The sequence below is a fragment of the Cervus elaphus genome, chromosome 15 (assembly GCF_910594005.1).
Source record: "Cervus elaphus chromosome 15, mCerEla1.1, whole genome shotgun sequence".
Classification (NCBI taxonomy): Eukaryota; Metazoa; Chordata; class Mammalia; order Artiodactyla; family Cervidae; genus Cervus; species Cervus elaphus.
This window is the reverse complement of record NC_057829.1, coordinates 55439768-55467439: the sequence shown is the minus strand read 5'-3', so window position 1 is coordinate 55467439 and position 27672 is coordinate 55439768. Positions and strand designations below refer to the sequence as shown.

The following is a 27672-nucleotide window of genomic DNA, read 5'->3' as shown; positions in this document are numbered from 1 at the left end:
TCTGAAGTCTGGGAACCTGATTTCTTAAGCTTTGTTTTTCTTTCTCAAGATTGCTTTGGCTATTTGGGATCTTTTGTGCTTCCATATAAACTGTAATTTTTTTTGTTCTAATTCTGTAAAAAAAAAAAAATTACCATTTGTAATTTGGTAGGGATTGCATTGAAGCTATAGATAGCTTTGGGTGGTATAATAATTTTCACAACACTGATTCTCTCAGTTCAATAATGTGGTATATCTCTCTGTGTCATTTTTTATTCCTTTCATTGATATCTTTATAATTTTCTGAGTACAACTCTTTTACTTCCTTAGGTAGGTTTATTCCTAGGTATTTTATTCTTTTTAATGTAATGGTAAATGGATTGTTTCCTTAATTTCTCTTTCTGATCTTTTGTTCTTAGTATATAGAAATCCAAGATATTTCTGTGTTTTTCAGATCCTGAAATTTCAGATCCTGCAAATTTACCAAATTCATTGATGAGCTCTAGTAGTTTTCTGGTAACATCTTTAGGATTTTCTATGTGTAGTATGTCATCTGCGAACAGTGACAGTTTTACTTCTTTTTCAATTTGAATGCCCTTTTTTCTTCTCTGATTGCCATAGCTAGGACTTCCAAAACTATGTTGAATAAAACTGGCAAGAGTGGACATCCTTGTCTTGTTCCTGATCTTAGAGGAAATGTTTTCAATTTTTCAACATTGAGAATGGTGTTTTCTGTGGGTTTATCACATATGGCCTTTATTATATTATATTGAGTAAGGCTCTCTCTGTGCCCATTTTCTGGAGAGTTTTTATCATGAATGCATGCTGAATTTTGTCAAAAGCTTTTTCTGTATCTATTGAGATGATCATATGGTTCTTATTCTTTAGTTTGTTAATGTAGTGTACATACATTACATTATCACATACACTACATATGATTGATTTTCATATATTGTAGATAATTTGAATCTCTTGGATAAATCCCACTTGATTACAGTGTATGATCTTTTTAATGTGCTGTTAGATTCAATTTGCTAAATGATCTTTTGTTACTTTATTTTTGTAGACTCAAAGTGGCAGAATCGAAAGAAGTCTAGAATAAGAACTAAGAAGCACAAGCTTTATCTTCAGCTCAGCCAATAACCAGCTGTACAGTGAGTCAGAACTCTGGGCCTCATCTGTGAAAAGCTGTAAAATGTCTTCTCACTCTATTAAAAGGTCTGGATCTTTTTATTTTTCTAATTTATGTCTCAGCATCTGTTGAGTATTCTCTACTGTAACCTGCCTACAAAGAACATTTAAAAATTCTCCAGTTAATATATTCAAGAAGTAGAATTTATAGTTTGCTTGGCTTTATAAACTTAAAAAACTGGAAGCAGGGTTGGTGATTTCCAAATCCTAATGTAAAGTGCATGTTTTCTTATGATCATGCTAATATGTCATTGAATTCAGTTTGCCAATCTTTTTTGAGGACTTTTGTGTCTGTTCATCAAGGATTGTGACCTGCAGTTTGCTTTCCTTGGTCTTTCTTTTTCTGGCTTTGCTTTCAGGGTAATGGTGACCTTGTGAAATGAGTTTGGAATCATTTTCTTTTCTTCAACTTTTGAAAGAGTTTGAGAAGGATTGACATTAATTCTTTAAATGTTTGGTAGAATTCACCATGAAACCGTTTGTTCATAGACTTTTCTTCGTTGGGCGATGTTTGGTTACTGATTCGAACTCTTGATTGCTATTGGTCTGTTAAGATTGTCTATCTAATCATTTAGTCTTAGTAGGTGATATAGTTCTAGTAGTCTATCCATTTCCTTAAAAGTTCTCCCTCTGGAAGGACCACCACCTCCCCACTCCCTATAGTGGCTACAGGAGGGGGTCCCAGAGGCGCTCCGTGGCTGAAGATGTGGGGTCCTCTCCCTACCCCTAGTCAGTGGCTCTGCAGTTCTTGTTGCCTCACGCTGTGACACCTCTGTCTCCAGCTAGATGTGCAGGGCTTGTGTGGGACTTCCGATCCAGTGGGGGTCAGAGGCCCAAGCTCTGCCAGCATGGCCTTGACCCCAGAGTTGCCCTGCCTTTCCCACTGTGTACCTGGCTGCCAATAGCAGAGCGGAGAGCTTAATTTTGGATTTAGTTCCCGAATCAATCATCTCACCAGGGGAAATTTTAATTTAAAACTTAAAAGAGACTTTTCTAAAAGTTCTCCCTCTTCTCCGGGGCAGTGAGCCTCCCCGTCTCCATTGGTTAGGGAGAGGGGATGGTGTTCACTCTGTGGAAATTCTACATACTATGTTGTTGTGAATAGCAGGTACAACTAGGGGTGGAGGGATAGGTAAGACATCATATGAAAACAGGGGGATTAAACGAAAACCATACTGAAAGGTGAACTGTGTGTGTGTTCTAAGTCGCTTCAGTTGTGTCTGACTCTTTGAGACACTACGGACTGTAGCCTACCAGGCTCCTCTGAACAGGCCTGGATTCTCCAGGCAAAAATACTGGACTTAAAAAAAAAAAAGTCCTGGACTAGGTTTCCACACCCTCTGTCAGGGGATCTTCCTGACCCAGGGATCGAACCTGCGTCTCTTGGGTCTCCTGCACTGGCAAGCAGGTTCTTTACCACTAACACCATCTGGGAAGCCCAAAAGGTGAACTACTCTGTCCCAAAACCTAGACCTCATTTGACTCCCACAATACTACCAGCCAACCTTCTAATATCGGGGCAAAATACTGAGATATATCTTTGAAGAAACTGACCAAACTGAGAGCAAAGGTACTAACTTGGGAGATGCAGGAACTATATCCAACAATACTGCTAGATCCAGAGCTCCTCTTCCCAATGAGGCTAGCCAATTCACCAATTCTTCCACCCAATCAGCTTTTTAAGCATTTCATCCTTAAAAGAAATTCTGCCACCAGTCTCCTGGGAGGGGAGAGGGACTGGAGGTTGAATCAATAACCAATAGCCAATGATTTAATCAATCATGACAATGTAGTGAAGCTTCCACAAAAAACTGGAGGACAGGCTCTGGAGAGCTTCCAGGTTGGTGAACATGTGGAGAGTAGAAGTTGTACACTGGGAGGGAGCATGGAAGCTGTGCACCTTTCCCCTATGTAACTCTTCCATATGTAACTTCCGAAGTTACATCCCTGTATAGTGAACCAGTGATGTAGTAAGTAAAATGTTTCTTTGGGGTCTATAAGCCATTCTAGCAAATTTATCAAACTTCTAATTTATACATGCAGAAGTACAGGTGACAACCCTGGACTTGTGACTGGCAGCTGAAGTCTAAGGAGGGGATCACTAGACCCTGTAGTCTATAGCAGGTTTATCAGAAGAAGCAAAGATAATAACCTGAAGCTTTTTCTGTTATTTATCAAGTTGAGCTTATTCCCTGCTATTCTTGGATTTCTGAGAGGTTTTATAGTTTTTATCATGACTAGGTGTTCAATTTTACCAAATACTTTATCAATGTGATCATGTGATTTTAATTCTTTAGCTTGTTGATGTGATGGATTATATTGACTGATTTTCAAATATTGAATAAGCCTTGCATTCTTATTCTAAACCCCATTTGATTATTTTAAATATTTTTATGTATCAGTTCAGTTCAGTCACTCAGTCATGTCCGACTCTTTGCGACCCCATGAACTGCTGCACGCCAGGCCTCCCTGTCCATCACCAACTCCCGGAGTCCACCCAAACTCAAGTCCATTGAGTTGGTGATGCCATCCAACCATCTCATCCTCTGTCCCCTTCTTCTCCTGTCCTCAATCTTTCCCAGCATCAGGGTCTTTTCAAATGAGTCAGCTCTTTGCATCAGGTAGCCAAATATAACTGAATTCTATTTGCTATATCTCAATACTGTGCATCTATCGCCATGTAGGATATAACTCTGTAGTTTTCTTTTTTGTTGTTCTTTGTCTTGTTTAATGCCAGAGGAATGCCTATTTCATGGAGCAAGTTAGAAAGTGTCCCCCTTTATCTAATTTTCTGGAAAAAATTCATAGAATATGTGTTAATTGCTCTTTAAACATGTGATCAGATTCTTCAGCCAAACCATCTGGCTCTGGAGATTTCTTTTTTAGAGGAATTTTAAATTACAAATTCAGATGATCTGTATAATATATTTTTAGTGTTATATATTTTATACCAGTTTCACAGTTGTGAACAGTTTATACTCTTTGAGAAATTGGTATGTTTCATCTAATTGTCAAATTTATCTGTGTAGAGTTATTCATGGTATTTGCTTATTATCCTTTTGATGTCTATAGAGTCTGTAGTGATATAGCCTGTTTCATTCCTGAAACTAATAGTTTGCTTCTTTACTCTTTTTATTTTCCTTTGCCACTATTACTGGGGCTTATCAATTTTGTTTTTCTTTTCAAAGAACCAGCGTCCCTCTGCCTCGTTGTGGTTGATCAGTCACTAAGTTGTGTTTGACTCTATGCAACCGCATAAACTGCAGCACACCAGGCTTCCTTGTCCTTCACTATCTCCCTGAGTTTGCTCAAAATCCTATCCATTGAGTCAGTGATGCCATCCAACCATCTCATCCTCTTGAATGATTATATTGACTGATTTTCAAGTATTGAATCAGCCTTGCTTTCCTATTCTAAACCCCATTTGATTATTTTAAATATTTTTATGTATAAAAATTCTATTTACTATATCTCAATACTGTGCATCTATCTTCATGTAGGATATATAATACTCTGCATCTATCTGCATGTTACCCCATTCTCCTCTTGCCCTCAGTCTTTTCCAGCATCAGAGTCTTTTCCAACAAGTTGGCTCTTCGAATCAGGTGCCCAAAGTATTGGAGCTTCAGCTTCAGTATCAGTCCTTCCAATGAATATTCAGGGTTGATTTTCCTTTAGGATTGCCTGATTTAATTCCTGGTTGTCCAATGGACTCTCTTCTCTCTGCGCCATTTGTTTTCTCTATTGTTTTTCTATTTCTGTTTGTATTTACTTCTGTTCTCATTATTTCATTCCTTTCTCTTGTATTTGGTATATTTTGTTCTTTTTTCTAATTTCTTAAGTTGGAAGCTTAGAATATTGTTTTGAGGCTTTTTTTGCTTATGGCAAATAGATGGGGAAACAGTGGAAACTGTGACAGACTTTATTTTGGGGGGCTCCAAAATCACTGCAGATGGTGACTGCAGCCATGAAATTAAAAGATGCTTACTCCTCGAAAGAAAAGTTATGAACAACTTAGACAGCATATTAAAAAGCAGAGACATTACTTTGCCAATAAAGGTCTATCTGGTCAAAGCTATGGTTTTTCCAGTAGTCATGTATGGATGTGAGTTTTATACTATAAAGAAAGCTGAGCACTGAAGAATTGATGCTTTTGAGCTGTGGTGTTGGAGAAAACTCTTGAGAATCCCTTGGACAGCAAGGAGATCCAACCAGTCTATCCTAAAGGAAATCAGTCCTGAATATTCATTGGAAGGACTGATGCTGAAGCTGAAACTCTAGTACTTTGGTCACCTGATGGGAAGAACTGACTTATTGGAAAAGACCTTGATGCTGAGAAAGACTGAGGGCAGGAGGAGAAGGGGATGACAGAAGCTAAGATGGTTGGATGGCATCACTGACTCAATGGACATGAGTTTGAGTAAACTCCAAGAGTTGGTGATGGACAGGTAGGCCTGGCGTGCTGCAGTCCATGGGGTCGCAAAGAGTCGGACACAACTGAGCAACTGAACGGAACTGAACAGATACTGCATTTTTTTGCGAATGAAAGGTTTGTGGCAATCCTTCACTGAGCAAATCTTTTGGCACATTCCAACAGCACTTGCTCACTTTGTGTCTCTGTGTTTCCTTTTGGTAATTCTCACAGTGTTTCATATTTTTTCATGGTGTTCCTATATAATCTGCTGTTGTTGCATGGAGCATTCTATAAATATTGAATAGATCCTATAGGTTGATGATATATTGAGTTTTTCTACACTTGTGATTTTGTCTAATTTTCCCATCACTATGACAGAAAGATGTTTAAGTCTCCAACTAAAACTATTGATTTCTTTCTTTTTTCTTTCAATTCTATCATTTTTACTTTACATGTTTTTAATGTCTCTTGTTTGGTGATACAAATTTAGGATTATTATGTCTTCTTGGTGAATTTACCCTCTTATCATTATATAATTTACCTCTCTGTCTCTGATAAATTTTTTCCTTTTGTCTGATATTAATATAACTATCCATACTTTTTTTGTTAATGTTTGCATGGTATATCTTTCCATATTTTAAAATTTTAACCTGTGTATATCTTTATATTTATTTAAGATGAGTTTCTTATAGACAGCATATAGTTAAGCCATGTTTTCATTTGTTCTCTTTAATCAACTGCCAATTTCTATTTTTTAATTGATATATTTAGACTACTTTTAATGTAATTATTGATGTTTTAGAAATGCCATTTTTGTGGGCTCTCTCCTTTTTATATTTCTATTCTCTTTCTCCTCTTCTCTGTGTTTTATTTGAATATATTTAGATTACCATTTATTTGAAGTGTTTTTGAGTGTATGCCTTTGTGTAACTTTTTTAGTAGTGATCTAGGTATTAATTTAGGCTTCCCTGTGGCTCATTGGTAAAAAATCTGCCAATGCAGGAGAATGTGGATTTGATTCCTGGGTTGGCAAGATTCCCTGGAGAAGGAAATGGCAACTCACTCCAATGTTCTTGCCTGGAAAATCCCATGGACAGAGAAACCTGGCAGGGTACAGGCCATGGTGTTGCAAAGAGCTGGACATTACTTAGTGACTAAATAACAACTAGGTATTAAGTTACACGTACATAACTTATCATAGTCTACCTGTTTCAATGATGTTTAAAAATCTTGCTCCCCTTTACATCCATTTTTTCTTCACAGTTATAAAATAATTGTCTTAAATATTTCTTATACATATATTGAAAACTACTTCATAGTGATATCATTCTGCTTCAAACATCAAACATAATTTAGAAAATTCAAGAGAAGAAAGTCTATCATTATTTCCTATATTTTTGTTCTATTCATTATTCTTTCCTCTTTCCTGATGTTCCACAATTCCTTATTCTTATTGTTTCTTTCTGTTTAGATAATTTTCTTAGTTATTCTTTTTAGGATAAATCTGCTGGTGACAAACTCCCTTAGTTTCAATTCATCTGAGAATATTTTGATATTTTAAATTTCATTTATGAAGGATATTTTTGCTGGTTATGGAATTTTGGATTGACATTTCTTTTCTTTCAACATTTGTAGAATCCTATGCCACTTCTGACCTCCATGGTTTCTGATGGGAGATCTACTGTTTGTTGTTGTTGTTTTCCTATAGTGTTTTGACTGGGCTAGAACACTTATTGGCTAAAGGTTTTATATCTTGGAAAACTCTTCCTTTCCTGGTCCTTTGACTAGAGAGGATCAGAACTCTCATTTCCTTGGGGCTTTTGTGTCTGTTCTCACTGGCATCTCCTGATTACTGACCTCTCCAGCATCTAGTCTGGGATATAGGAGTCAAAAAAGAAATCCCAAGGTAACTTAAAAATATGTCACTCCTTAAACTCCTAGCCAGTTTGCTCTCTGTATCTTACCACTCAGTCTTGTTATATTTGTTTTGCATATAAGGCCAATCATTTTAGCTGTACGTAGTTGGAGGACTAGGAAAAAATATGTCTACTCCATCTTTAAGGAAGTAGGTCTCCTTCAAACTGGACAAACCAAGTGCAGGCTGTGACATGGGGGGACTGGGAAGGTGAATTTTGGTGGCAACAGAGTGGCTAGATGTGGAAAGGCTGGAGGATAAACAATATCTTGGGAAGCACTGGAACTCAGACAAGTGGGCTTTTTATCACATGGGAAATGAAGCCAAGAACATTCAGAGCCAGTTTTTATTGGTATTGGGTGAGGTTAAAAAGCAGGTGGGGAAAAAAGACGGAGTAGGGAAGTGAAGAAAATTCACAGGACTGTAGGTGTGAGAGCTAATTCTGATTTTTTGCTGATGGTTGTTTTGTGATTTAGCCTAATTTAAATGCCAGACCTAAATCCTGTATGACCTTAAATGTGTGCCTGGTGAAATTTTCAAATTATTTTGAATGGAACTTTGTAACTCTGTGTACACACATGTGTGTGCATATGTATATAACATGCAGGCACAAGCACATTCACATGCACACATGCATGTCAGGAGTACTGTGGTAGTAATGGAGATACAAGACTGGGTTTAAAAATAACATTGAAGGGACTTCAACCTGCCTTTTTATTTCCAACAAGATTCTAAAATATTGGAGATTTTTTAAGTACCTGCTTCTTATTTGCATTTAGAAAAGAGGGTCATATAAAGTAAGAAAATAGGTTTAAATAAAAAATGTGTTTAATTATGAGGTGATATAAGGGTCAAATAGGCAAAGATATTTTAAGTAAATCACAACCTATCTTTGCATCATGACTAGTTGCATAAAGTATGCAGAAATGTAATGGCCAGTCTTCAAAATTATGACTTCCAATATGATGAAAACCAGAAAAAGAAGCAATTAACCCAGAAAACAAAGATTTAACACTTAAATAGAAACTGTCAGTGATTACTTAGGTTGGAGTCATTCTAGTGCCAATTCATTTAACAATGGTTTGAAAATTAAGCAATTTTTAGTCTGCAGCACATGTCCAGGAAAAATCTGGTCTGCTTGATTGATTGAAGCATTACAGAAATTTCTAATTTAGAATTTAGAGATGCAGAGACTTGAGTGGTTACCATTACAAGAATTATTTGTCCTATTTCTCAGCCACTTCACTATTAGTTTGATTATTGAACTTAAAGTGACTCTGTTTATAAAACAAATTACTCCATTGTCAAATAGCTCAAAAAACTGCAAAGTAAATATTCCTCCTAATACCTTCACATCTATAAATTTGGCCACTGGAGAGTAACTACAATCATAATGGGCATTGGATCAGCAATCACAAGTTCAAGTCAACATTCTGGCTCTCCCAGTCACTAGCTTTGCTCCCTTGTAACCCTTCGCCACTTTTTGTCTGCTTCCTCCTGTTTGAAATTGGAACACAATCTCATTTCTAGCCTATGGAGCTGTTATGAGATTTCAAGAAATTCAGTGAAAGTGCCTTGGAAATCAGCAAGTGTTGAATACAATACATTGTTGCTCATTCTAACAGACTTACAGGTAAAATAAGTCTACAAGCTCTTCCACATTCACAATGAGACTTAATTTTAGTAAGCCAGTGATCATAAGATTATATGCTAAAGGCTCATAAATCACTTACTACATAAGCAGTTTCAGAATTCTGCTATTGGTTCAATTACATGCTTATAAAATCCATAATTTACAGCATTTAATCTTTTTTCTCTTTAAAGTATGATTTGCCAGTCTCTAATGCAAGAACCTATGTAACAATGCCCCCATTCTCCTGTTCCCTCAAATTCAAGGGTATAAACTTTGAATTATAAAATGAATAAATTCTTGGAATCTAAAGTCCAGCATGGTGATTATAGTTAACAATATTCTATTATACACTTGATTAGCCAAGACAATAGATCTTAAATGCTCTCACTACATATACACAAACTCACAACTGGGAGATGATGGAGGTATTAATTAGCTTGATTATGGTAATCATTTCATAGTGTATACTTCTTATATAAAATCATCACATGTGCATCCTAAATATGCACAATTTTTATTTGTCAATTATACCTCAGTAAAAATGGAAGCATGAGAACATTGGATGTAATATCACAACCACTATTTGAGAGATTCGCCATTTTCAAAGGAATTGGAGCTTCTTCTAGTATTTTATGTTTGGGATTTCAGAGTCTTTTTGAAGCCAAAGTTAAATTAAGTGGGAAAGTAGAAGATAGGACCAAAGCCCTTAAAATAACTGCAAATTCTTTCTTTCAGTCTGAAAATTATTCACTTAGATTGAAGCAGAAATAAATTAGGGATTATGCTTTTTTACCTTCTCTGCAACTTCTGAAAAATTCTTGGCACAGAGGACCACAGGTTAAAGGGAATATTTAAAAAATAAGGTTCACATATTGTTTGCTGTTTGCTTTATCCATATAACTCAACAGAAATATATATTTAGTCCAATATTTTTTATTGCTCAAAGAAGTGACTAGTTATCTCCCAGGGACTAGGACCCAGTAATGGTATCTAACTAGATGTGATAGTTCAGCTATAGAAGTGTGGCTGCTTCTAAGACTCAGATGCCTTGTTCCTACTTGATTTTAATGTAGGTCATCTCTATAAGGCAGGGAGAAGTGAATAGAGTTGGCCTAACATGGAGGTGAACCAGGCAGACCATCACATAGAGTGTAATAATATACATGAGTTTGAAAGGCATCATCAACGGTTGTTCATCCATGAATGCAATGTTTACAAATATGCAAATATGTGATCTCTTTAAATCCTGTGAACAAACTATTACTATTATAGTATCTAACATAAAAAAGAAACTGTGACCCAGAGGAATTAAGAAACCTCAAGTGATAAAGGAAGTGGCAGGTATGGGTCTCAAACTCAGGTCTTAAGATTTCCAAATCTCCAACTCATCTGACACCACTGATGTCTTAAAACACATATTGGTCTGTGATGTAGCTCATACTGTTAGTTTTTAAAACTCTGGTGTTAATTAGGTGTTCTTATTTATAGTCTCCCAAACTTGAGTATAAGAACCATGCTTGCTATTTATTTTTCTCAAGAACCTAACATGTACCCTTATAAGAAAGTGTTTGTGAGAAAAGATTTCTTTTGAATCATAGTTAGTATATTAGCTCATTAGCATCAGTTGGTATTTAACAGATATCAAGATATATGCATTTTGACAGGTAAGAGAATTATAAATCCTGAGCAGATGATATGGACAGAAATAATATGCAATTCTATGAATTATGAACTTAAAAAAATTCATAAAGGGAGCTGAGATTGGGCTCCTGGAGGAACCACTGAAGAAGAAAATCAGGTGAATGATAAGAGGATATCTCAGGCGGATGTGATATAATACAATATTTTACCATCTAGCCAATAGAACTTAGCCATAGAGATGAACTTCAGGGTAATTAAAGGGCAAAGTTCTCTAGAGGATTTTGTCTTTTATTCTGATCTTATTTATGTTTTCCCCTTTAGCACTCTTTGCTGACAAATCTTTGAGTTAGGGGATGTCACTCCAGATACCTCTCCTCCCTCCTTCCGTCCTGTCTTTCCTTCCTATATTTCTAGCAATGACCATAAGGCTTAATGTGTGTCTAATTATAAAAGGAATACATATTCAAAAATCACAAGAAATATGACCAAGTTTAAAAATGAAAAAAGAAAATTTCTGAAAGGTGTTTTAAGAAATAGCCACCGTTCTGATTATATAGTGCTTCAGACTTAGAACTACAGGGTAGAATTCAATACTATTTTATCAACCTCTGTTTTAACCTAGCATCATGTCTGACAGTTGCATAAGATGTTATTGCAATGTCTGGTCCATACTGAAAACCAATTTCCTATTATTGGGTATTGAGGTTGTTTTAATGAACATCTTCATACAACCATCCTTGTCAATTTGCATGATTATTTTTGATGGACAGAGTCATAGAAATGAAATTTCTGGGTCAAAAGAAATGCATATTTTTAATATTTCCTTGAGAAGTCTGCTAATAAGTTTGCCCTTTTTACTCTCTGTGATACAGGTCATTATCAAACTTTTAAATTTTTACAAGTGTAAGAGTTTTTTTTTTAAGTTTCAATTTGTTGTTTTATTGAAGTATAGTTGATTTAAAGTGTTGTGTTAATTTCCGCTATATAGCAAAGTGACTCAGTTATGCATATATATATAGATTATTTTTTATATCCTTTCCCATTATTGCTTATCTTAGGATATTGAAGTAGTTCCCTATGCCATACAGTAGGACCTTATTGTTTATCCATGTTCTATGCAATAGTTTGCATCTATTAACCCCAAACTCCCAGTCCATCTCTCCCCCACCTTGCCACCCCTTGGCAACCATATCTGTTTTCTATGTCTGTGAGTCTGTTTCTGTTTCATAGATAAGTTCATCTGTGTCATAGTTCAGATTTCACATATAAGTGATACCATATGGTATTTGTTTTTTTCTGACTTATTTCACTTAGTATGATAATCTCTGGTTATATCTTCATATTTGTATTCAATTACTAGTAAAGTTGATCATTTTAAAAATAGAGATGGGACATATATTATTTCTTACTTTGTAATCTTTCTATTCATGTTCTTGCTTTAGTATTATATTTTTTCCTGATTTGTAAACATACTTCATATATATTTGTCTAGATAATGTTTTGAAATATAAATTTTATTTTTTCCTGCATTCTTGTGTCATCTCCCTGGCATTTTGTTACCCCCATTTATGACTCTGTGCTCTTTACTACTTTGGGGGAGATATGAGTTGTAGGAAATAGGAGTAGCCTGCAAGAAATTCCGGTTCCCTTTGCACCTTCCTCCACCTCAAATCCTTAGATTCATTGAAGAGCACAAGATTTGAGGAAACTGTTGAGTGACCAGAAGTGAGAAGGGGAGAGAATTTTCTCCTAAGAACCCAAAAGAGTGATTATTTTGTCTGGGGAATTAGCAATATTTGATTAGACAAGCAAATGTTTATATTCATGAGTGAGTGTAACTCATCTGGCTGGGCAGCTAACTTTACAGGAAGCAGCTCTTTTACAGCTATCTCCAACACAGACACATCTATGAGACTTGTTACATTGTTTGCAACCACTGTGGGTATTTAACTCTGTCACTATGAAGTTAAAACAGGAGATTACTTGGAAACAGGATACTGTTGTGGAAAGGTCACTCTCTCAGTACAGCAGAAAGATCATCTAAGATTTGCTTCTGTCTCTGGCACTGATTGACCTTGGATAATCATGGTACTTCTTAAAACTTCCCTTCTCATTTTATGAGAGACATGACCAACAATACCAACAGGAGTAAATCAGAATCTGTCATGTTGATCTTGGGTGGCCTCAGCCTGCAATGGCTTAGAGTGGAGCTTGGGTTCCCAGCCAGAAACTGAGGCCAGGTCGTGGTGGTGAGAGCACCAAATCCTAGCCAACAGACCAATGGTCAGTGACGAGGGCCCTGACCTTCAGCTTTGCAGAAAAGAGTTCCTGCAAAGATGGAAAGTAGTGAAGCAAGTATTTATTAAAAGGAAAAAGAGTACAGTACATGTGGATAGATACACAGGCAGACTCAGAGGGAGAGTCCCTGAATCCTGCCCCCATGGCAGTTTGCATTACTTTTATGGGGCATTTCTTCTGGTTTCCCTTTGGCCAGTCATTTTGATTTGCCTGGTTCAGAGTCCGTATTTGGTATATCTAAGGATCCTCTCATATGTGCTCATGCATCTCTTAGCCAAGATGGATTCCACTGAAGAGGCCTATGGGTAGAGCATTCCTTAGCATCATTTCCCTTTGACCGCCTAGAAGCCTTTCTGCACATGTGTGGTTGGGGAGGTCTCCTGACTTTGAGATTGAGAATTATGTGATCTGGGCAGGGCCCAGCCTCCTCTCTTAATTATCCTGCTATTCTTATCTTGGTGTTTCAATCCACAGGGAGTGAATTTCCCATTGCTTTACCCAGTGGGCGGGGGAGCCCATCTACCTCCTACCTCAGTGTCATTTATCAGACATTGATTAAGTGCCTGCTGTGTGCCAAGCACTGTTGTAGGCAAGAAGCTACAAGGAGGAAAGAAACAATTTCTGAGCCTTCAGGGAACATAGACATATACACAGGGAATTCTGCTACATCATAAAATCTATACTTTTGTATTTTATATTTTTTGTGTTTTTATATAAAATGTTTATTGTGATTTTACAGCAGTATTTTTCAATGCTCCAAATGAGATGTGAACAAAAATCATAGAAAAGCAAGTAAAACAATAACTAATTGTTTATAATTTTTTTCCTCTAAAACTCAAATGGCTTAGTACTACAGGATTTTTGAAAAAATAATTATCTGATTCAGTGCTTGATGATCTAACTGGTAGGGAAAGTTCATGCTCATGGAACAGTAAAACAATTGTAACCTCAAAATGAATGAGCAAAAATATCTGTTCATAATTGAATATTAGATATCTCCAGTGAGAGGGAAAATAATCATGAAGGATAAAATGAGAATTTTGTTGGACTTCATTGCATTTCATCTTATAATTTAAAATCTTTTTACTTTGAATGAACGATGATGGGAGCACCAAAGGGCTTCACCCAGTCAAGCTGCCTCCAGGTACCTGATTTACTGGCAGTCTGACTGTTACAAGATTGATTCCTTAGATATATGGATCACTCTCTGGGCTCTCCTTGTAATTAATGGACATTTTGTTCAAGCATTCCTACTGCAAGGTTAGCAGATGTAGGCAAAGAAGAGAAAACCAAAAAAGCCTGATTTTAAAACTTGCTGGCAAGAGTTTTTGTGGCAGGAGCTATTCTAATGAGGCCTTTCCTTGTATTCTCTGCTATATTCATGTAAGTGATTAAGAATTTGGCCTTATATCTAAAATTCATTTGGGAACCTTCATTCCATTAGGATTACCATCAGTGTCCCCAGACTCCCCACTTCCAAAGAGTCTAGATAACAGGATTTTTCAAAAGTCTCTTTTCTTAAGAAGGTTTGCTAATACTCAATTGGAAAGGTTAAAATCTACATGCTTGATGACTTAAATGTTTTTGAAAAATCAATTAAAAAATGGTACCTCCTGCCAGCCATTGGAACTGTTGATGAGTTGAAATCCTTTCAATTTCTCTTGCTATTCAAAATGAGTCTCTAGTGTTTTTGCACTTTAGCCAAAAGCTTTTAGGCTTAGTAAAAAGCCCTCTGAGTCACAAGATAAAATGTATGTGCATTTCCCATTGCCTATCTTCAATCCAAATTTTCCATGTTTAAAAAGAAAATAGCAAAAATGAAAGATTTCAGAAGTCCCTGGTCACCTGTAGTCAAAATTGCATTTTACTCAGTTAATGTTTTCTAAGCTGAACATATGACTGAATGCTGCATTATCCAAGTAGCTTCTTATGTTTAGCATCAGAAGAGATTTGATGGCCTATACTAGCTTGAACACTCTTTTTAGCAAATGTACTGAGTTATAAGAAAGTATTTAGGGAAAGTGGGCTTTTTAAAGTTTGAAATCCATTGTGTTCTATACTACTTCTTTGTAGGATGGTGCTTAACTCCATGTTTTCTTGAATCAGGAAGGAAGATGGGCAGGCTTGAACCAAGGCTGTGCCCATGTGCCTCAGTGGGGCGAGGCAGTGAGGAGGTGGGTGGCAGGAGAAGGCAGTAGGTGTTGTACTCAAGGTTCATGTGACACCATGCACATATTACATACCTTGTCTTATTTCATCTTTATAACAGCCTTACAGATTTGGGCATCATTATTCTTGTTTTACAGATTAAAAGACCAAGAAAAGTTCAGTGACTTGCAAAAATCATGTAGCAAACACTTGGTTATGAATTAATCTCAGGCTTAGTCCACTCAAAAGTCTATATGCTCCATGCTGGTTTTCTACATGAGCCTGGGAGCTCAGAAAAATGGAAATCCTCTTCCAGCTGTGTTCCTCACAAAATGACCACATGATTATTCTGATGAGTTAGTGGAAAGTGTACCAGATTAAGGATCAAAGGATCTTGGTCCTGATCTGGGCCTTGATCCTACTGCTGAGCAACCATGTGATCCTGGCCAGGTAGAACTTTGCATCTGCTTAGTTCGGTGCTGGGTAAGGAGAAGGTGAGAGATCAGGCATCATGCTGCCCTAGGAATCTAATGGTGAAGTCTGTTCCTGTTCTTCTGTTTTTATATTAGAATTTGCCTACTCAAAAGTTGCTTTAGGATCAAACTAGTTCTGTATTCTCTGAGAAAGGACTTTGTACACTACAAAACACAGTGTTGATCTAAGGATATTTTTTAAAACTGAAATTTTCATACTATCACATCTGCTTTAAGGCACTAAAGATACTTATTTAAATTAAAATGTTAAATTGGAGTGGTAAACATATATGAGTGGTAAACATATACAATATATGAGCCACTCACTGTATAACATTAGTGATTGAGCACAATTCATGACTAGATTAGTTTTCTGGTCATCTAATTTAGGTTCAAAGAGACTTATTAGCAGATAGTAAAGAGTTTCATTATTTTTGATACATGTGCATGTGAAAGTTGTGTCTGACTCTTTGCAACCCCATGAACTGTAGCCTGCCAGGCTCCTGTAATACCTTTACATTAAGAAGCATAAAGCCTTGTGAAAAATTTTAGAAATAGTTAGAAATAAAAGATAAGCTATTATTTTATTATCTAAAAATAAATACTGAAAGTTATTTACATATTTCAGAGGGCTTCTTTTTCTCCCTTCCCTTCTTTCTCTCTTTGGAAAGTAGTTCTATATGTGTTTTTGTGTTCATACACACACGTGTCTCTGTGTTTGAATATATGATATAGGGGTCATTCAATAAACATAACTATATTCTGCTGATTTCACTTTATGTTACACTGAATTTTTCTATGCTCTGATTTTAGATATTCATTAATAGCCTCACAATTTCGGACATTAGATTATTTTCAATTATTTACAGCTCTAAATGATGCTTTAGCAAATATTCTTTAATGTCTGTGATTCCCTAAAATTCTGGTTATTTCTTTAGAATAGATTTCTTTTATTAGGTCAAGGACACAAGCTTTGTAATCCTCCTGCATGATGCCTAGGTTCACCTGGAAAGTATATGCTAATCAGTGTTCCCATCAGTGGTTTCTAAAAGTCTGTTTTGCTTTATCCTTGTCTACAGTGAATATTTAAAAGTTTCAGTTTTACTTTATCCTTGTTTACACTGAATATTTTTACAAGCCCATTTTTTAGTAGATTAAATAGACATCAAGTTACATTTCAAGAAATAGAATTAGAGCAGACAACATAGGATGAAAGAAAATAATTACAAAGATGCCTATGATTCACTGAAAGTATGTATATAGTGATTAATGTGGAAAATCACTCTTACACCTCCAAATTTTTGTCATTTCACTGTGGTACAATTAAACAAAAAGCTGGGAGTTAAGTAGCGATTCCTCACATTAAATGCTATACAAACACTGTCTGCACTGAATATCATTGTTTAAAATCATAGTTGAATTGGTAAATAACAGCTTGCTGTTTGTTTGGTTTGATTTGTAGTTCTTTGATTACTAGAGACACAAGCATTTTCTTCTACACTTAGTCTCTTTCATTTATTCTCGAAAGACAGTCTTTGAGAGTGTAGTCTTGGAAGTCAGCAGCCTGGTTTGAATCCAGGTCCTGATACTTTCTTGATATTTGACCTGTATCAAGTTATTTAAACTTTCTGTGCTTTGGTTTCCTCACCTAAAAAATGAGAATGCTATTAATAGTATGTATCATAAAAGTAATTCATATGAATAATCAGTGTATTAACCCAAATGCATATTAGAATGTTTGACATTTATAACATATAAGAATGGTATAATAATCCTTAATAGATGTTAATTTTATTTTATTTATTTATTCATTTTGTATGTGGATTCATTGATATCCTTTTGTATCTTTTCTATTACAGTTCTTTTCTCCTATTGATTAACAAAAAATGTTAACCTTAACTTTACAGTTTGCTGTTTTTCCTTCTTTTGAGAGTGGGCAGTAAAGTGAGAGATGAGAAGGAAGATGAAACTCAAAACTGGCATAGACAGCACGCCTTTTTCTTTTTTTTTTTTTTTTTTATTTTTTTAAATTTTTTTATTAGTTGGAGGCTAATTACTTCACAACATTTCAGTGGGTTTTGTCATACATTGATATGAATCAGCCATAGATTTACACTTATTCCCCATCCCGATCCCCCCTCCCACCTCCCTCTTCACCCGACTCCTCTGGGTCTTCCCAGTGCACCAGGCCCGAGCACTTGTCTCATGCATCCCACCTGGGCTGGTGATCTGTTTCACCATAGATAGTATACATGCTGTTCTTTTGAAACATCCCACCCTCACATTCTCCCACAGAGTTCAAAAGTCTGTTCTGTATTTCTGTGTCTCTTTTTCTGTTTTGCATATAGGGTTATCATTACCATCTTTCTAAACTCCATATATCGCCTTTTTCTACAAGGACTAGCCTGGATATCACTTTTCATCACTAGCATATAACTAGTGCAGTGGAAAGAGTCTGGGACAGCACAGATAATTGAATCTGTATGTATAATGAATTCAGCTATCCTAAAGACATTCAAGGTATCTCAAAGCATCCAAGATATTTGTGTGCTCTTTTGATAGACTTCATCTTTTGTGTCGGTGAAAAATAAGACTCATTCACAATGTAATAAGGTGATAAAGCTAATGCAAGTCAGACTGTAGGACTTAATGGTGTGTCTTGTCAGTCCACTATTGAGGTTGGGATCTAATATGTCATCAATCTGTGAAGCTCTTGTATGAGGCAGTTGCTGGGCAACCAGACTGTGATTTGGTAGAAATAGTAGGCAATTCTTTGAATTATGATTCCACTTGACCATTTTCACTAACATATTTACTGTTCATCACAATTTCCTTCCATTTGATTTTCTGACAATCTAATGCCAATGTTCTCTGACTAAAAATACTTTCAAGTTTAATGAGATTTCCCCTCTTCACTCTGCTCATTCTCATCAGCAAAACTACTAATGGGTTGCCAAGATATATTTATTTTTTCTGTGACAGAGGTTATCACCATAACTTCACTTACACTCTGAACTAGAATTGGAACCTCTTGATGATCTAGAGCTGCCAGCTCCAGATGGCTACAAACCCAGAAGCCTGTTTATGAGCTATATGTGATAAATTTGTATTGTGATGTTGATCTAGGCAATGGTACAGTGAACTAGAAAAAAAATCAGTAATCCCTTGATTAAATTCATCCACGTAGCCTCATTCATTCCATCAGTCACCATTCCATAGATGTTTTCCAAGTGTCTGTTACATGACTGGGTTTCCCCAGGTGCCTTAGTGGTAAAGAATCCACCTGCCAATGCAGGAGGTGCAGGAGACGTAGGTTCGATTCCTGGGTCCAGAAGATCCCTTGGAGGAGGAAATGGCAACCTGCTCCAGTATTCTTCCCTGGGAAATCCCATGGACAGAGGAATCTGGTGGGCCACAGGCCATAGGGTTGCAGAATCAGACGTGACCGAACAGTTGCAGCAGTTACATGACTAGCACTATGCTGCTGGGTTTTGAGGATTCAATTATGAGTATTACAGAGCCTCTGTCTCCAATTTGCTTGTTGTCAAGAGGAAGAGGCAGAGAAGGAGAGAAACCTTCATCAATCTAAGGGACATGTGCCAAGTGAGCACAAAGGTGAGGCACTTAAATGAGACTTAGGTCGGGGACTCTCTCTCAGATTGACAATGTGAACCATGGAGTATGCGTTAACCAGAAGATTAGAAGAGGGCATGGGAGAGGAAATAAGAAGTACAGACTGAAGAGGCTTCGCAGCAGGGCTGGGGGTCTGTAAGTGGTTGAGTGTAACTGAAGAATGATTGGAAGATGAGAAAATCCAGATTGAGTGTATCTGTATCTGGGGGAGACGAGTTAGGTCTATTCTATAAGCTGCTGTCTCCTGATTTTAGTTTTTCATTCCAGACAAAAGATAATGTTTTGTGCCCCTTGGCTACTGCCCTTAAATTTTAGGAAATGTACCCCATAGAGAATAAGGTGCTATATTTATAAGATCCAAGCTTTTCCAGATGTATTTCTTGTAATAAAGATGGTGGTTTTCCACTTGCAGTTTAAACACGGATTCTCCACATTTTATTTATAGCAAATATAACAAAGCACTGTACTTTCAGTTAATTATCACCCAGCAGCAGCTTTCCCAGTTGTGCACCCAAGTCGTCGGATCCTGACTCTTTTCTTTTGCAGAACCGCATTGTATAGGTAGGCAGGTAGGCAGAGAACCACACATGGTTTTCAATGAAAGTAACTGCCCACAAGACATTTTATTAATGGTACCTGCCAGGAACAAATGACCATCCTTTGGATTATCCATTTATACTGTAAAAGCAGCTGAAATAGATCAGTTCTTTTAGCAATTCTCAATTTTCTGACTTGAGAGAAAATGATAGCTGTATTCAAATGAGCACCATACTTTTGAATGGGAAAATTACTGTCAGACAGCAAAGCGATATTTGTTCAGGTTCCTTTTACTTACATTTCCTTTTACTTACATGGTGGTTGCTCATACAGGTTCTACTCATGCAGGTATGAACATGCAAGGGAAGCTTGCTTGCTTTCAGAGTGTGTCTTTCCTAGTCTTCAACTTCAAGAGAGTTTTCTATAAAGAAATGTTTTAAAGCAGTGTACTAGCTGGAACAATGATTTCTCCTTCATTTATCCCTGAACTGCCTGTAACACCCTTGAGTTAAAGAGCAGAAGTCAATTCACAGAAGGGGAAGCAGATGCTATTAAATGACTCACTCAAGATAACACAACAAGTAGAGCTGGAGCTGAAAATAGAGCAAACTCACCAGGGTTGCTTATTGGACAGCAATTATATTTGACCAGAAGTTGGTGCTTTGTCCTCTGGTTTGCTGTTTGCAGATACTCCCAGAATGTAGGAGTTCTTCTTTGATTGGAGTAACCAGTTGTCACAAAGGATAAAATTCATGTAATAATATTGGCTAAGGTTATGTCACTTGCTTTGCGCCAGGCACTCTGCTAAGTTCTTTTCCTGTCCTTAAACATTTAATTCTTAATATTTACTATTTATGAGGTAGATATAATTATCCTCACTTTACAGTTGAACTGATTATAGTGCAGAGTGGTTAAGCAACTTTGCTAAGGTTGCACAGCTAATAAGTTTTGGGACCAGGAATGCAGATGCATGCCCATGATCCCCATCACTTTATCCCTAGTGTTTGCCACACGGTGGGCTTCCCTGGTAGCTCAGATGGTAAAGAGTCTGCCTGCAATGCAGGAGACCTGGGTTCAATCCCTGGGTTGGAAGATCTCCTGGAGGAGGGAATGGCAACCCACTCCAGTATTCTTGCCTGGAGAATCCCATGGACAGAGGAGCCTGGCGGGCTACAGCCAATGGGTCACAGAGAGTCAGACATGACTAAGCAACTAACACCTTCACTTTCACTTTTTCAGGCATCATTTAAATATCGTTTGCTAAATATCCAGAAGCTATGGCAATTGGAGACAGTTATGATACAATGAGCAGATTCTTGTCATCTACACAGCCTCACTTTCCCATCTGTACAGAACCCACTCAGCCTCACCTTTTTCATACAAGCTCATGGAGACTCAGCACATTGTTTTCCTCTTCTCACTCAGTCTGTCACCTTTCTTGTTCTTTCTTTTTTTTCTGTCTTTATTGCATTTGTTATGATATTGCTTCTGTTTTATGTTTTGGTTTTATGGCCCCAAGGCATGCGATATGAACCTACAAGTGCATTGGAAGGCGAAGTCCTAACCACTGGACCGCCAGGGAAGTCCCTCACCTTTCTCGTTCTGATGGCACTTCATCATCTCTCTGCTAACTTTGGATGGCTCATGTTATGGTTTCCTCTTTCTTTACTCAACCTACTATCCTTTTTATTCCCTAACATGTTCCTCCCTCTACTGCACCTCTATTTTGCCCTGCTTTAAGATCATACCCCAGGATGTTTGACTGGTCTTATTCTCTTCATCTGCTAGAACATAGACTTTGGAGGCAGACAGTTGTGGGTTTGAATCTCAGTCTAGCTGATTTCTAGCTATAGTAACTTTGAGCAGATTATTTAATCTCTCTTTAAAAAACTTGTCTAAACATCTACAATAACTAATTCACACAAAACCAATGTGTGAATGTACAAAATCCAGAAACCTTGAAAAAAGTATTTTGCAATATGACAAGCATATTGATGATTACTTTTTTTAGTGGGTGTGTTTTTAGTCCCGCTTAATAGGATGACTCTTGTGTTTCACTGCAAATATTTTATTTGCCTCCAAAATGTTATACCAGCTCTCACTTGGTTGCAAAACATGGGATACATGTACCTTATTATCTTTCTCTCTCTTTTCCTTTTGCAGGGGGGAGGCATGCCACAGGAATCAAACAGGCCCTCAGCAGTGAAAGCTTGGAGTCTTGACCACTGGATAGCCAGGGAATTCCCTTTTCCCCTTTATTATCTTTTAATATCTAAACAATTCTGAATTCAGGGATACACAGGGCTATAAGGTTTTTGGATAAGGGATTTCATTATCTGTAATACTATGTGATATGTTTAACACATTGGCACAAAGTAGGCACTTGGTAAATTGCAGCAGTTAATTCCAACGTTTCTTTTAAATTTCTATTTCTGTGTTTTACATAGGAGGAAAACTTCAATAAGGATTATGAGAGTGCAATGAAGCAGAGTGAGCACAAAGCCCTGCAATGCAGCATTTTTAAAAAGTTAACTATTCTATAAATTATTTTTAGTTTGCTCATGAATGTTGTCATGCATCAGTAAGCTACTCTTTCTATTAGTGTCTACCCCACACCTAAAAATTGTTTCCAGGTTTGATACCTGTCTACCTCTTAAGGAATGATTTGGTCACAGAGAAAACATTGATGGGGAAATGTTGTGTTTAATCAGACTTGAATTCTCTGCTCTGGGAAATCACTCTGTAGAAGCTGGGCTTGTTTTAAGCATAAATCAGTATTTTGAACCAGAAAGTTAAGTGCTATACTGCTCATCTGGAAGAAATTATGCATAATAACATCAAGTTCACTACTGCTAATAGGAAACATGGTATCCTCCAATGAGTGATTAAAAAAGATAAATGCAAGACCATGCCACCTCTGGGAATAATTTCTATGACTGTGCATCATGTATTGTGAGCTTATAAAAAAGGAAAAAGTAAACTTTCTTTATTGCTGGTGTTAAAGGAGTGAAAAAAATAAAAGGAACTACTGCATAAAGTGTCACAGCTGTCTATGACAAAATGTGGTTAAAAATGGCCTGACATTTCTTTCTGCTAAATGACTAGAACTATGCTTGAAGGAACAAATTTCTCCTGCTCCCAAAAGATAACTGCTCTAACACCTTCTTTCAGCATTTCAGTGTATTATCTTCCTGAGTGGTCCTAAGTCTCAGCTCAAAGGATGCTTCCTGGCAATGAAACAACTGGAATGCCCACACTGAATGTCTTTTTGGTGTCCGGCTTTGTGCTAGAAAGAAACTGGAGCAAAGTAGTTGCCAAAGATAAAAACTTATCAGCAGGACAGTTTCCACCTCTGATGAAATCCACACTCAATTACAACCCAGGTAGTGTTTTTCTCATATAAAACCTGCAGTCAGTCTGTTTGCCAATCTCATGGTGGTAACTCAATTTCCAGTGACTGCAGAAGGGCAAGTTCTGTGACCCCCTTTGTCATCAAGATACTCATTGCTAAAGCAGGCCCTTAGAGCTGGAGCTCAGATCTGTAGAGTGTGGAGTAAAAATGTTCCACTAGTTCTTCCTATATTTAATCAGTCAAAAGAAAAAAAAGGAGATAATACTTTCTATTAATATACCCTTGCCAAGCATTTTCATCTAGTTTTTATTTTAGCCCTCCAAACTATGTTACCTAAAAACAGTTCATCATGAAAAAAAGTCTGACGAGAAGGATAGAGTTCAATGAAGAAGTTAAAAATAACAAAAATGGCAAAATTGATTTAATATGAGCTTAAATAGAGATAAACAAAAATAATTTTTGTTTGCTGGTTTCTAAAGGGATCTCGGAAGGAAAGAAAACAATTTTCTTTTGACTCAGGATCACTCTTGTGAGGTGAGACTCCCTCAGGCTGGATTTAACAAGAGTGTCAGTAGGTTAATTTGCTTTACATATAGTAACTTCAAAAGACTTCATTTTGAAGATATTGTTCTCAGACCCTTTGCTCTACTTCAGCCTTTAATTTTGCTAATGAGAACGAATTCCTGAAACTAATGGGTCACTTCCTTCTTTCTCCAGTCCAGGCCATACCTACAGAGTCCCCTCCAGCTTCTGTGACAGATCCACTTTGCTGCTGGCTTTAGCATCGCTACATTGCCATGGTCTTCCTCCTACCTTCTGTTTCCTTCTCTCCCCATCAAGAGCTTATTGTGACAAACACAGACTTAGGCAAACCTCTTTCCCTCCTACCCTAGGCAGAAAGAATAGCCTAAGCTAGAGGTTGGCAAATTACAACCTATGGGCAAAATCTGTCCCACTACATATATTTTGTAAATATATATATATGTATATGTATATTTACACACACATATACATATATCGGAGCACATCCACTCTGATTTTTGTATTTTATATTCGTATGCAATAATGTCAGAGCTAAGCAGTTACAGCAGAGATCATGTGACCTGCAAAGACTAAAGTATTTATTATCTGACACTTCATGGAAAAGTTTGCCAATTCCTGACCTACATCTTGAAGTCTGAACAGCCTACTGATTACTTAGAACTGAAAGCTACAGTTTAGGTCAATTTGATTCTGATATTTTTCCTTCTTGTTTCACAAAGATCCCAGGTAGGTGATCTTCTAACTAGACTTTTCACCAATGAAAGTAGTCATCCTATATCTAAGCAACATTTAGAAGCCTTTAGAAAGCACCAAAAATATCTTAAAGTTGTTTTTCTTTTTGTTATGTCTTATTTCTTTGATTTATAATACACCACTCAATATTTGGAGAATTCTTTCCCAAGAGTTGTTGTCTTTATTTTCTGAGACGTATTCAGCTTGACAGATGGGCTAAGTGGAAAACTTGACATCATGATGATGATTTTATGTATAAGTTTTTGTTACTCTATTGTGAATTGCAGCGATTTGCACTGGGCTAGATTTCACTATGCTTTGTAAGAATGTAGTCAGATCTATTTCCCTTGACCTTATGCTAACAAGTGTAAGTCTACAACTTAATCAACAAGGAAAGTAGGTGACACAGAGAAAGTGAGAGACGGGAGGATGGAGTTGTATGGACAAGGACTTTAGAAAGAAACAGACAGAATTAGAATTCCAGCCCTTTCTCAGTTGTTTCTGAGCCACCAGGGAAGCCCATGAATTGTTTATTTGGGGGCAGATTATTTACCCTCCTGAAATCTCAGTTTCTTCATCTGTAAAACTAAAGTATAGTTCCTTCTGTACTGTAAAGATTAAATACAATCATGTGTGTGAAGCTACTCCCCAGTATTTGTCACAGAGATGTTCACAACATTATAATTAACTTCTTTTTTTCTCTTCTTCCTTTCCTATCTACTAGGCTTGTTTAATTATTAACATTTTAGAATATAGAACTTCATCAATACTTGGAGATAATAAATAGTAGAAAAGGTTGTTGGTGAAAAGGGTAAGTTTATGTAGCTTGAGGTAACAAATAGGTCAAACATCACTAAAGTTCTTTCATTTAACTTGATAAAGTTCAGAGCCTTCAGTTCAGACAACAGGTGAATTGAGCCAGGTCAACCAATACCATGGTAGAAATCACATCCTGTGCAAGCATCATTTAGGGCTGTATTTCTTATGTATAGATTGAGCTAGACAATTGAGATAGTATATGTGTTCCTCAAAGTGACCAAACATCCCTTATTGCCTCAATATTCCAGGTGAATGTGTTTTGTGCTATAGATGTCCCACAGTAATTAAGTAACTTTTCATTTTCATTGGGGTATACACAGTTCTCATGACTTAACTGAGTGGATAACTTATAATTACATACACTTTGAGTTGATTATTTGTGGCTTACTTAGAAGTAAGAGTAACATGGACTTTATGACTTTACTATCTCCAGCAGAATTACCACTTTCTTCTGTAAAAATTTCATTTATTATGTACCTTCCTGAAAGAAGGGGGAGGGGACTTTCCTGGCAGTCCTCTGTTTAAGACTATGAAAAGACTATGCACTTCCATTGCAATGGGCACAAATTCGATCCTTGATTGGCAAGGGAGAAATAGAGAAAAAGAGGGATGATGGGAGAGGGGAGAAATAGAAGAGAAATACAGAGAGACAATATGTATTGGCATTGTCTCAATTCTGCTAGCAACCTTTCCCTATTGCTATTCTAATGATGCAGGATTTGATCTTCCACAGTGACTCACCAGCATCTAAAAACAATTCAGCTATACTTTGGTGACCTGGCACTTCGAACAAAAGTAATAGACAGTATTTAAGAGATACAATAAGAACCAGTGCCTATTTCAGTTAGGTAAATATGGCTTAATGTTCTATAAATTACATTTGCTATCAGAAATGACAGATGTTTTATCATGTCTCCAAACTGATATAAAGCCAAAAGCATAATGGGCTTTAATCTTTATCAATGTACAATAAAATTAAAAGATGAACACAGCAAATTTCCCAAAATTATTAACCTAATTAACTGTCATTTACCTTTGTATCTTCTATATGTTCTGAATTAAAGGTCTTTTGCCTCATTTTTCATACAGATGCCCTTTGAAGTTGTTTGTGGTAGAAAACTCCCTCTTAGTTGTGTGTTAATCACCAAAAAAGGTCTTATATCACTAGAGTGGCAAGGGTCGATTTTGCTGGTCCCATCATATCAGGCATAATAACACAGTAGCCCAAATTTTCTTCAAATGGACTGTCTTAGCATTCCTATGTGTGAGCTGCTGAATAGTGGAACTCCTGGATAGAGTGGAATTGACAGCTGCCTTCTGTCTAGGAGACACTTGAGGCCCACCATTCTCTGCAGCAGACTTTATTAGTTGTACAACACAATTGTTATTTGGGGCTCAACTGTAATCCAGAAATTCAGATAATGCCTTTTCATTGAAGTCAGTGGATAGTGATGATAGTCAGTGGATAGTTTGATAGCAGATAGTGAAACTCAGCGGTGCTTGGTAATTAATTTGGACTTCCTGTCCATGTTTCTTTCTCTCACTTAGCTACTAAAGTACGTCTCCTGCCATTTGATACCACAGTAAGATTCCCTATGACTTTTATCAGTTAAATTGTGCCTTATCAAAATCCATTAGAAAACTGTTATGGCAGTGTTTCTTTGATTGGACTTGAGGGCCAGACAATGAAATTTCAAGGGGCTGAAGCTGACTGCAAACACATCTTTTCTCCCTTCCCATGTGTGTGAGGTCTAGAAGAGTGGGTAGGTTTGTTACATAGATAGGAACCTTAGCTAGGCAGCTGGGTACAATTCTAAGCACCCACAGATTGGATATGACCAGTTAAATAGTAATTGGCTCAGATGGAGTTCTAGATAGTTCCCTTGTCAGTACCAAGGTATTCATTTTGGAGCTGGGTAACTATTGCTTACTTAGCTACTATAACAGACAATCTCCCAAACTGCCACAGCTTCATACAATATAATGTTTATTTTGCGCTCATGTAACAGCCTGATGTCTATGTTTGGCAGGTGGCCTTCCATGTAATCATTCAGGAAACCAGACTAGTTCTGTTCTCTGCTTTAGCTTTCCCTTCTCTTTCATCCAGGCTTCCCAGGTGGCTCAGTGGGTAAAGAATCTGTCTGAGATGCAGGAGATGCAGTTTTGATCCCTGTGTTGGGAAGATCCCCTGGAGGAGGGCATGGCAACCCACTGCAGTATTCTTTCCTGGGAAATCCCACGGACAGAGCCTGGTGGGCTACAGTCCATAGAGTCACAAAGAGCTGGACATGACTGAAGCAAGTGACTGAGCAGGCATTTCTTTCATCTAGTACCTGGGGAAAGATGCCTCTCCCAACCTGTGGG

At 37.0% G+C, this 27672-nt stretch overlaps 1 long non-coding RNA gene across 1 annotated transcript in view; it reads left to right on the top strand.

The window, feature by feature from the left end:
• Positions 1-1115: 1115 nt before the first annotated feature.
• Positions 1116-27672, top strand: part of LOC122708985 — a 172480-nt gene continuing 145923 nt past the window's right edge. The window contains exon 1 of the long non-coding RNA XR_006345372.1: positions 1116-1197. This is a non-coding gene — a long non-coding RNA (uncharacterized LOC122708985). The remainder of the gene's footprint in view (positions 1198-27672) is intronic.